Genomic DNA, 12274 nt, shown 5'->3' with positions numbered 1-12274 from the left:
CCAATCCTCGACTTTGGCGATGTCATTTACAAAATAGCCTCCAATACCCTACTCAACAAATTGGATGCAGTCTATCACAGTGCAATCCGTTTTATCACCAAAGCCCCATATACTACCCACCATTGCGACCTGTACGCTCTCGTTGGCTGGCCCTCGCTTCATACTCGTCGCCAAACCCACTGGCTCCATGTCATCTACAAGACCCTGCTAGGTAAAGTCCCCCCTTATCTCAGCTCGCTGGTCACCATAGCATCTCCCACCTGTAGCACACGCTCCAGCAGGTATATCTCTCTAGTCACCCCCAAGACCAATTCTTTCTTTGGCCGCCTCTCCTTCCAGTTCTCTGCTGCCAATGACTGGAACGAACTACAAAAATCTCTGAAACTGGAAACACTTATCTCCCTCACTAGCTTTAAGCACCAACTGTCAGAGCAGCTCACAGATTACTGCACCTGTACATAGCCCACCTAAAATTTAGCCCAAACAACTACCTCTTTCCCAACTGTATTTAATTTTTATTTATTTATTTATTTTGCTCCTTTGCACCCCATTATTTTTTTATTTCTACTTTGCACATTCTTCCATTGCAAAACTACCATTCCAGTATTTTACTTGCTATATTGTATTTACTTTGCCATCATGGCCTTTTTTTGCCTTTACCTCCCTTCTCACCTCATTTGCTCACATTGTATATAGACTTGTTTATACTGCATTATTGACTGTATGTTTGTTTTTACTCCATGTGTAACTCTGTGTCGTTTTATCTGTCGAACTGCTTTGCTTTATCTTGGCCAGGTCGCAATTGTAAATGAGAACTTGTTCTCAACTTGCCTACCTGGTTAAATAAAGGTAAAATAAAATAAAATAAAATACATAATTATTTTGAGTTTCATGACTCACGCAACATTCTTCCCTTCAAGCAATGTCCGTTTATGTAGTTTAATCACCTCATCGCCACTGTAATATTTGTGTTGTGGAGAAATGACCAGGCAGGAGACGGGAGTACAGTTAGTTTTCGTTTAGTCAAAACCCCTCGAGCTCTACAGTTCCCGGCATTCCAGTGCGCATGTGCATTTCCTATTAGGTGTAGTAACGTAACACTGCCGTAATGCATTACTGCTTAGTAACAGCACAGTAACTAATATAAACAGATGTAGATCCCAGATACTACAAAAAACATCAGGGACAGACTGATATTCTGCAAAAGGTACAGGGATTGGATTGCTGAGGACTGGGGTAAAGTCATTTTCACTGATGAATCACCTTTCCAATTGTTTGGGGCATCCGTAAAAAAGCTTGTCCGGAGACGACAAGGTGAGCGCTACCATCAGTCCTGTGTCATGCCAACAGTAAAGCATCCTGAGACCATTCATGTGTGGGGTTGCTTCTCAGCCAGTGAGAAGTGGGTTCACTAACAATTTTGACTAAGAACACAGCCAGGAATAAAGAATGGTACCAACACATCTGAGAGCAACTTCTCCCAACCATCCAGGAAGAGTTTGGTGACGAACAATGCCTTTTCCAGCATGATGGAGCACCTTGCCATAAGGAAAAAGTGATAACTAAGTGGCTCGGGGAACAAAACATTGATATTTTGGGTCCATGGCCAGGAAACTCCCCAGACCTTAATCCCATTGAGAACTTGTGGTCAATCCTCAAGAGGCGGGTAGACAAACAAAACCCCACAAATTCTGACAAACTCCAAGCGTTGATTATGCAAGAATGGGCTGCCATCAGTCAGGATGTGGCCCAGAAGTTAATTGACAGGATGCCAAGGCAGATTGCAGAGGTTTTGAAAAAGAAGGGTCAACACTGCAAATATTGACTCTTTGCATCAACTTCATGTAATTGTCAATAAAAGCCTTTGACACTTATGAAATGCTTGTAATTATACCTCAGTATTCCATAGTAACATCTGACAAAAATATCTAAAGACACTGAAGCAGCAAACTTTGTGAAAATTCTGTGTTCTCTTTTCGACTCCCTCTGCATTTGCAATCAAACATCTGAATTTTCACACCCCTGAGTCAATAGTTTGTGGAAGCACCTTTGGCAGCGATTACAGTCTTTCTGGGTACATTTCTAAGAGTTTCCACACCTGGATTGTGCAACATTTTCCCATTATTATTTAAACAATTCTTCAAGCTCTGTCAAATCGGTTGTTGATCATTGCTAGACAACCATTTTCAGGTCTTGCCATAGATTTTCAAGAAGATTTAAGTCAAAACACGGCCACTCAGGAGCGTTCACTGTCTTCTTAGTAAGCAACTCCAGTGTAGATTTGGCCTTGTGTTTTAGGTTATTGTTCAGCTGAAAGGTGAATTAATCTCCCAGTGTCGTGAAAAGCAGACTAAACCAGGTTTCCTCTAGGATTATTTTTATCCTGAAAAACTCCCCAGTCCTTAACGATTACATACCCATTATAACATGATGCAGCCACCACTATGCTTGAAAATATAGAGAGTTATACTCAGTAATGTGTTGTATTGGATCACAGGCAAGTCACCATTGGCATCATGGTGAAAACCCTGAGCGTTTTCCTTCCTCTCCGGCAAATTAGTTAGCAAGGACACCTATATCTTTGTAGTGACTGGGTATATTGATACACCATCTAAAGTGTAATTAATAACTTCAATGTCAGATTTTTTTCATTTTTACCAATCTACCAATAGGTGCCCTTATTTGCGAGGCATTGGGAAACCTCCCTGGTCTTTGTGCTTGAATCTGTGCTTAAAATTCACTGCTTGACTGAGGGACCTTATAGATAATTGTATGTGTGGGGTACAGAGATGAGGTAGTCATTCAAAAATCATGTTAAACACTATTATTGCACATAGAGTGAGTCCATGAAACCTATTACGTGACTTGTTATGCACGGTTTTACTCCTGAACTTATTTAGGCGTGCTATAACAAAGGGGTTGAATACTTACTTACTGACTCAAGACCTTTCAGCTTTTCTTTTGTAATTAATTTGTAAAAATTTAAAAAACTACTTTGACATTATGGGGTATTGTGTGTAAACACTGACCAAAACAATCTTCATTTAATCTATTTGAAGCTCTGATGAAGAAAACCAGAAACACTTTTCAATGAGAAAACAGAAATCCACTTTGGGTAAAACAAAACATATATAGACTTCTGTTTTCAAGTAGGCTACGATGCAATACTTGTGATCATGTTAAGGAGAACAAAACTACTTAGCCTACATTTGAACACCCGTGCAGAAGCTTTGCTATTCGGCTTCTTCCCAATTAAGTAGCCTAGTTTTGTTGTTTGGCTACTTGAAGAGAACTATGTCCTATCACTCGCAGCCCACCTCTTCCAATGTATTGTGGAAAAGTGTGCATCGAATTCTTCTAGACGAAGATCCAAAATGATTATAACATCCTGGCATTTATACCATACTCGAATTTGGAAAATGTACAAACTATAACTATAATTCTATTTTCGCATACTGAGAATGCGTCATGTGCAATTGCATTGTTTCCTGCTATTCATTGATTTCAGTAGCACATCCCCATATCTAATTGATCAGCTGTTGTCAAAGCCGAAATAAATTACATCCAGGCATTTAAAGTATGCTCGATTTTGGAAATGTTGCATACTATTAAACCAATTTTTTTATTAATAATAATAATAATATGGGTATTCAGACACTACTACTGTCTGTCAGCACATTTCCCAGGCCTCTCTCTCTCTTGCTGTGTGTGTGCGTGTGTGTGCGTGTGTGTGTGTGTGTGTGTACTCACTGATATCCTCAGACAGAGGGGGGAACTCATAGATGTGTTCGCAAGTGTTCTTGCTACTGGGCATACAGAAGCCAAACTCAAAGTCAAAGCTTTTGAGCAGCTTCTCTCTGAAGTAGTGCCTCTCAATCATCCGGAAGTTCTCTATGGGCATGTCTCCTACGGTGAACTCAACACTGAGAGAGGGGAAGGATGGTGAGAAAAAGGCAGAAAGAGTGGGGGGGAAAGGCAATTTCCTTGGGATTAAAATGTGTCCTTCTTTGTAGAGTTAGAATTAGACTTCAGTGTAAATTGAGGGTTAGGTTTAGACTTGTGTGTACATTGAGGGTTAGGGTTAGACTTCTGTGTAAAATGGGGATTAGGGTTACAGACCTCTTTGTGAGTTAATGGGTTAGACTTACGTGGCGCCAACTTGTCTTAGCCGGAGGAAGGCGGGGGTGAACTGGTAGCGGACAAACCTCCCGGCGTTTGTATCAATGACGCTTTTATCTCCTGCTTTATCTACGCACAGACAGACAGACAGACAGACAGACAGACAGACAGACAGACAGACAGACAACACTCAAAGGTAACACTCGTCATAATAGGCCAATCAGACCCCTGTGTGTGTGTGTCTCACCTGTATGAGGAGGTTTGGTGATTTCGAACAGCACTGTGCCTGTCTCCATGTCTCTGATCTTGAACCTGGTGAAGTCAATGCTGTACACATTCTCACCTGGCCCACATAAGTAGTCTGATAGAGGGAGAGGGAGGGAGGGAGGGAAAGAGAGGGGGTGTTAAGGGAGGGAAAAGGAGAGAAAGAGAGGATGTTAATATAAACACAATTATAAACTATTTATTTTCTTTCTTTATAGAAGAAATGAAGTCTTCATCTACTGATCCTCTGTTTCTGTAAAGTCTTTAAATAAATGGTTGCCAATGCTGAGTGCATAACAATAACCTTGAGGATCACACATACAGTGTAAATAGGTTAGGTTACTAGGAATACACAGGCAGGAGATTACCAAAGCAATATTCTATTTATTCTATTCAATCTATATCTATTCAATATTCTATCTATTCTATTCAAAGGGACATCCTATTGAGACCAAAGCTTATTTTACAAGGGAGCCCGGCACACAATCATATAAATTCACAATAGCAAAGTAAAGAAAAACTATATTTACAAGAAATGTAAGAAAAATAACTTACAAAATCTAATCATGAAAAACAAGCATTGAACTGCCCCTAGTGGCACCAAAACATCCACCTTTAGAGAGTTCTGGAGATCATTCCACTAGTGAGGTGCAAAAAATCTAAACATAACTCTGTGGAGACCGAAGGGATCTCCAAAGTTAGCCATGCCTGTGATCGGGCCTGGTGACTCAAATGTCTGTCATTCAATAATGAAGTAAGGATTTTAGAAACAAAAAGAGAGCAGCGCATTGATCTGCGAGTTTTAAGAGAGGTCCAGCCTACTCTCTGATAAAGAATTCAGTGATGTGTACGGAACCTATCACCCGCAATAAAGGATAGTGCATTATGATAAACTGTGTCCGATGGCTTAAATACAGTGACAGCTGCATTCATATAGACCATATTGCCATAATCTGAAGCCGGAATTAATGTCGACTGAATTATTTGTTTTCTGCTATTTAACGAAAGGCATGCCCTATTCCTATAAAGGAGGCCCATTTTAATTCTTAACTTCTTAACTTATTCATCAGTATGCTTTTTTGAAAGATAACTTTTCATCAATCCAGATTACCCAGACAAAAAATTAACAAATCAAATCAAAATCATCAAATCAAATGTATTTATATAGCCCTTCGTACATCAGCTGATATCTCAAAGTGCTGTACAGAAACCCAGCCTAAAACCACAAACAGCAAGCAATGTAGTGCAGGTAAATGCAGCAAGCAATGCAGGTAATGCACCTTTCTCAAACAGCAAGCAATGCACCTTTCTAATATTGAGTTGCGCATTGGTTCCCCTGAAATTAGGGACCGATTTAGACCTGGGAAACCAAGTGTGTGCAATTAATTATGAAAAGAAAACCAGCAGTCTCTGGATCTCGTATGGTGAGAGTTGTTTAGCCATGATGATTATGCTGTGTTCAAAACAATTGGGAAGTCGGAACTTGGAAATCTCCGACTTCCGACTTCAGTGTGTTCAAGTCAACTCGGAACTGGGAAAAGTTGTTCTAACCGGTCATCCAACTCGGAATTCCAGGTGGGGAACTCGAGTTTCGACTTACCGACTTGATTATCTCTGACTTTATGATTTGATCTATTTTTTTCCCCCAGTTGTCCCAGAGTTCCCAGTTGTCTTGAAAGCACAATTATTATGAATTTTTATGGACAAAAGAGCAAGATTATTTGTATTTGTCAAATGGTAGCTAAGTATCGATTATCATGTCACCACAATAAGATTTCCTTTATTGGAAAGGACCATCAAGCTCATCACCTTGCACTTTCACCACACTGTGAAGTTCATCATTACTTATTTTATCTGTAGCCTAATAAACTGCATGCTTTCCCGATGAGTCATAGTGGGAGGAGCACACAACATTATTTGCGCATAAAAGCATTTCCACTGACATTTCTCGCATAATTAATTTTACAGACACAAAAAGATCCCACCATGTCTAGTGTATTTTGTTTTGTCGACATTCGTAAAGTTTACTGACAAATTTTCTGTTTCCATCAGGCCTGTCATATTTTGTTTCCGACATGTAATATACTTGCATAAAAAGGTTGGATGGAAACCTGGTTAGCGATAATAAAAAGTACGGGGCCCAAAATCGACCCTTGGTGGACACCTTTGGTAATATCTAGGAAACGTGATTTAACACCATCAGAAGAAACACATTGTGTCCTGTCTGTCAGGTGGTTTTCAAACTAATTGCAGGCTGCCTGCCACAGGCCAATTTCAGACAGTCTACGAATTAAAGGCTCAGGGCAGTAAAAAATGCAATTTTTCCTGTGTTTAATATACATTTCCACACTATGAGGTTGGAATAATACTGTGAAAGGGATGATAATGCCCTTTTAGCGTAAGAGCTGTTTGAGTTTTGGTCACACCAGGCAGTAAATTAGTTAATAGACCAATAAGAAGCCTTTCTGCCAAAAACAGCTAGTTTTCCCCTCCCCACCACTCACAGAATGTTCTAGCAAAATTCTTGCTTGAGAAATAGTTTTTTGCTAAAAAGCTTTTTATTTTTCACAATTTTAATTGAAAACAATCAATCAGTAGGGTACTTAAATGAGAATTCCACAATTTGTATTAATCAGTATTTTTTATATAAATGGCATGTTATAGAAGGTTAGACAGTTTTCTTACAATCTCACTTGTTAGCCTCATTCTGGAGTTCCAGGGCTCCAAAAACACCCAAATACGTCCTTTTACAAACAACAAAGTTCTCAGTATCGTAACCCAGGACTTTAGATCTTATACACATGAAAATGTGTTATACCGAATGTTATAATCCATTTAGTTGAACTCAAGTGATAATTTGTAAATAAGGGGTATGCTACCGGCACAGGTACTAGGTAGCTAGCTAGTAACGTTGTCATTCACTCCCTCACAAGATCAGCCTGGCAATAACAAGGGGACTGAAGTAATTTTTGCTGAATTTTGTGGAAATTGGTTCACCGATATGTAATCCCAACATCTGACAATGCAATGATAAAACCTAGCTAGTCCGATAACTTTTCACAGACTTCCTTTGGATGACCCAGATTTACTGAAGCTTTGGCTAGGTGTTCTGCAAAGATGCAACACTCCCATCCACAGACTTTGTGTTTTGGATCTATGGGTTTGTAGTGAGCATTTCGCCATTGACGACTTCTGTAAATGGCATGAAAAATCCTTGGTAAAAAAAAAACATATTTGTAGAAAACAGCTACACCAACTGTTGAGGGATGTCCCGCACCTGTCTAGGACCAGCAGAAATTGAGCTAAGAGATATGTTGTAAAGTTAGCTAGCTACCTACCTAGCTAGCTAATAAAGTAACATCACTGATGAAAAGGGGGACCACTGAGTCTGTGTGGTTTAGCTTATGTTAGCTCAAAGTTTGCTTGCTACATAGCCAGCCTCGCAAGTGTGTGTTTTGGGATAGTGTTAACAACTAGCTATTTTCAGGCTGTTTTGTGCTTCACTATTGTTATATAATTTTGCCAAACATGTTGTTTGCTAACGTTAGGTGACCTAGGGCGCCTTCACATATTCCCTGTATGATTTGGATCCTGTAGCTTTTATTTGGTTACCCTGATCGGCTAGTACGTTCTGGAACACTTTCATTCTATTACAACAATTTATTTTAAATCCAAAATGTTACATTTTGGGGACTGTAAAAAGTGCTTTATAAATTATATACAGTTATTAAGTAATGAGTCATTCGTCCATGTCCTTAGTAGAGTGACCTTCAAATATCATATTTTACACTGTGTATTAACTCGACCGAAATGTGACCGACCGGCTCAAATCAGTCTTATCTAGCAACATTTGAAATTGTGTTTTTACATTGGATAAAAGAGCTACAAAATTGTATCACACAATACAGTTGAGGAACAATGGGAAAGTAATTTAGCTTTGAAAGTTGATAAACCGGTAAATTCATTTTTTTCACCTTTAGTTAACCAGGTAGGCCAGTTGAGAACAAGTTCTCATTTACAACTGCGACCTGGCCAAGATAAAGCAAAGCAGTGCGACAAAAACAACAACACAGAGTTATACATAAACAAATGTACAATCAATAACACAATAGAAAGGGAAGAAAAAATAAAAATCAATGTACAGTGTGGGCAAATGTAGAAGAGTAGGGAGGTAGGCAATAAACAGGCAAAAGAGGCAAAATAATTGCAATTTAGCATTCACACTGGAGTGATAGATGTGCAGATGATGATGTGCAAGTAGAGATACTGGGGTGCAAAAGAGCTAGAGGGTACGTAATAATATGGGGATGAGGTAGTTGGGTGGGCTATTTACAGACTGGCTGTGAACAGGTATTGTGATCAGTAAGCTGCTCTGACAGCTGATGCTTAAAGTTAGAGAGGGAGAAATAAGACTCCAGCTTCAGTGATTTTTGCAATTCGTTCCAGTCATTGGCAGCAGAGAACTGGAAGGAAAGGCAACCAAAAGAAGTGTTGGCATTGGGGATGACCAGTGAAATATACCTGCTGGAGCACGTGCTACGGTTGGGTGTTATTATGGTGACCAGTGAGATGAGATAAGGCAGGGCTTTAACTAGCAAAGACTTATACATGACCTGGAGCCAGTGGGTTTGGCGACGAATATGTAGTGAGGGCCAGCCAACGAGAGCATACAGGTCGCAGTGGTGGGTAGTATATGGGGCTTTGGTGACAAAACGGATGGCACTGTGATAGACTACATCCAGTTCGCTGAGTAGAGTATTGGGGGCTATTTTGTAAATTACATCGCCGAAGTCAAAGATCGATAGGATAGTCAGTTTTACGAGGGTATGTTTGGCAGCAAGGAGTCTTTGAAGGAGGCTTTGTTGTGAAATAGGAAGTCAATTCTAGATACATTTTGGATTGGAGATGTTTAATGTGAGTCTGGAAGGAGAGTTTATAGTCAAACCAGACACCTAGGTATTTCTGGTTGTTCACATACAGTGGGGCAAAAAAGTATTTAGTCAGCCACCAATTGTGCAAGTTCTCCCACTTAAAAAGATGAGAGAGGCCTTTAATTTTCATCATAGGTACACTTCAACTATGACAGACAAAATGAGGGGGAAAAAATCCAGAAAATCACATTGTAGGATTTTTTATGAATTTATTTGCAAATTATGGTGGAAAATAAGTATTTGGTCACCTACTAACAAGCAAGATTTCTGGCTCTCACAGACCTGTAACGTCTTCTTTAAGAGGCTCCTCTGTTCTCCACTCGTTACCTGTATTAATGGCACCTGTTTGAACTTGTTATCAGTATAAAAGACACCTGTCCACAACCTCAAACAGTCACACTCCAAACTCCACTATGGCCAAGACCAAAGAGCTGTCAAAGGACACCAGAAACAAAATTGTAGACCTGCACCAGGCTGGGAAGACTGAATCTGCAATAGGTAAGCAGCTTGGTATGAAGAAATCAACCGTGGGAGCAATTATTAGGAAATGGAAGACATACAAGACCACTGATAATCTCCCTTGATCTGGGGCTTCACACAAGATCTCACCCCGTGGGGTCAAAATGATCACAAGAACGGTGAGCAAAAATCCCAGAACCACACGGGGGGACCTAGTGAATGACCTGCAGAGAGCTGGGACCAAAGTAACAAAGCCTACCATCAGTAACACACTATGCCGCCAGGGACTCAAATCCTGCAGTGCCAGACGTGTCCCCCTGCTTAAGCCAGTACAGGTCCAGGCCCGACTGAAGTTTGCTAGAGAGCATTTGGATGATCCAGAAGAAGATTGGGAAATGTCATATGGTCAGATGAAACCAAAATATAACTTTTTGGTAAAAACTCAACTCATCGTGTTTGGAGGACAAAGAATGCTGAGTTGCATCCAAAGAACACCATACCTACTGTGAAGCATGGGGGTGGAAACATCATGCTTTGGGGCTGTTTTTCTGCAAAGGGACCAGGACGACTGATCCGTGTGAAGGAAAGAATGAATGGGGCCATGTATCGTGAGATTTTGAGTGAAAACCTCCTTCCATCAGCAAGGGCATTGAAGATGAAACGTGGCTGGGTCTTTCAGCATGACAATGATCCCAAACACACCGCCCGGGCAACGAAGGAGTGGCTTCGTAAGAAGCATCTCAAGGTCCTGGAGTGGCCTAGCCAGTCTCCAGATCTCAACCCCATAGAAAATCTTTGGAGGGAGTTGAAAGTCCGTGTTGCCCAGCAACAGCCCCAAAACAGCACTGCTCTAGAGGAGATCTGCACGTAGGAATGGGCCAAAATACCAGCAACAGTGTGTGAAAACCTTGTGAAGACTTACAGAAAACGTTTGACCTCTGTCATTGCCAACAAAGGGTATTTAACAAAGTATTGAGATAAACTTTTGTTATTGACCAAATACTTATTTTCCACCATAATTTGCAAATAAATTCATTAAAAATCCTATAATGTGATTTTTGGGATTTTTTTTCTTCTCATTTTGTCTGTCATAGTTGAAGTGTACCTATGATGAAAATTACAGGCCTCTCTCATCTTTTTAAGTGGGAGAACATGCACAATTGGTGGCTGACTAAATACTTTTTTGCCCCACTGTATTGTAGGTCAGAACTGTCCAAAGTAGTGATGCTAGTCAGGTGGGAGGGTGGGGGCAGCGATCGGTTGTAGAGCATGCATTTGGTTCTTTTTTACTGGCAATTAAAAGCAGTTGGAGGCCACAGAAGGAGTGTTGTATGGCATTGACGCTCGTCTGGAGGTTAGTTTTCACAGTGTCCAAAGAAGAGCCAGAAGTATACAGAATGGTGTCATCTCCGTAGAGATGGATCAGAGAATCCCCTGCAGCAAGTCAACATCATTGATGTATACAGAGAAGAGAGTCGGCCCGAGATTTGAACCCTGTGGCACCCCCATAGAGACTGCCAGAGGTCCGGACAACATGCCCTCCTATTTGACACAATTAACTCTGTCTGAGAAGTAGTTGGTAAACCAGGTGAGGCAGTCATTTGAGAAGCCAAGACTATTGAGTCTGCCGATAAGAATGTGGTGATTGAGTCGAGAGCCTTGACCAGGTCGATGAATACGGCTGCACAGTAGTGTCTTTTATCGATGGCGGTTATGATATCATTTAGGACCTTGAGCATGAATGAGGTGCACACATGACCAGCTCGGAAACCAGACTGCATAGTGGAGAAGGTACGGTGGGATTCGAAATGGTCGGTGATCTGTTTGTTAACTTGGAATTCGAAGATTTTAGAAAGGCAGGGCAGGGTGGCTATACAGTTGAAGTCGGAAGATTACATACACCTTTAACAAATACATTTAAACTCAGTTTTTCAGAATTCCTGACATTTAATCCTCATAAAAATGCCCTGTCTAAGGTCAGTTGGGATCACCACTTTATATTTAGAATGTGAAATGTCAGAATAATAATCATATTCCCAGTGGGTCAATACTTAATTAGTATTTGATAGCGTTGCCTTTAAATTGTTTAACTTGTGTCAAATGTTTCATGTAGCCTTCCACAAGCTTCCCACAATAAGTTGACAGAGCTGGTGTAACTGAGTCAGGTTTGTAGGCCTCCTTGCTAGCACACACTTTTTCAGTTCTCCCCACACATTTTCTATAGGATTGAGGTCAGGGCTTTGTGATGGCCAATCCAATACCTTGATTTTGTTGTCCTTAAGCTATTTTGCCACACATTTGGAAGTAGGCTTGTCATTGTCCATATGGAGGACCCTTTTGCGACTAAGCTTTAACTTCCTGACTGATGTCTGGAGATGTTGCTTCAATATAGCCACATCATTTTCCTGCCTCATGAAGCCATCTATTTTGTGAAATGCACCAGCCCCTCCTGCAGCAAAGCACCCACCCACAACATGATGCTGCCACCCCCGTGCTTCACG

The 12274-nt window shown here is 40.7% G+C and overlaps 1 pseudogene; it reads right to left on the bottom strand.

The window, feature by feature from the left end:
* LOC109867750 (protein unc-119 homolog A-like) overlaps positions 1-12274 on the bottom strand; it is a 53989-nt pseudogene that overhangs the window by 12990 nt on the left and 28725 nt on the right.

The sequence above is a fragment of the Oncorhynchus kisutch genome, linkage group LG22 (genome assembly GCF_002021735.2).
Source record: "Oncorhynchus kisutch isolate 150728-3 linkage group LG22, Okis_V2, whole genome shotgun sequence".
Taxonomy (NCBI): domain Eukaryota; kingdom Metazoa; phylum Chordata; class Actinopteri; order Salmoniformes; family Salmonidae; genus Oncorhynchus; species Oncorhynchus kisutch.
This window is presented reverse-complemented; position numbering and strand designations above follow the sequence as displayed.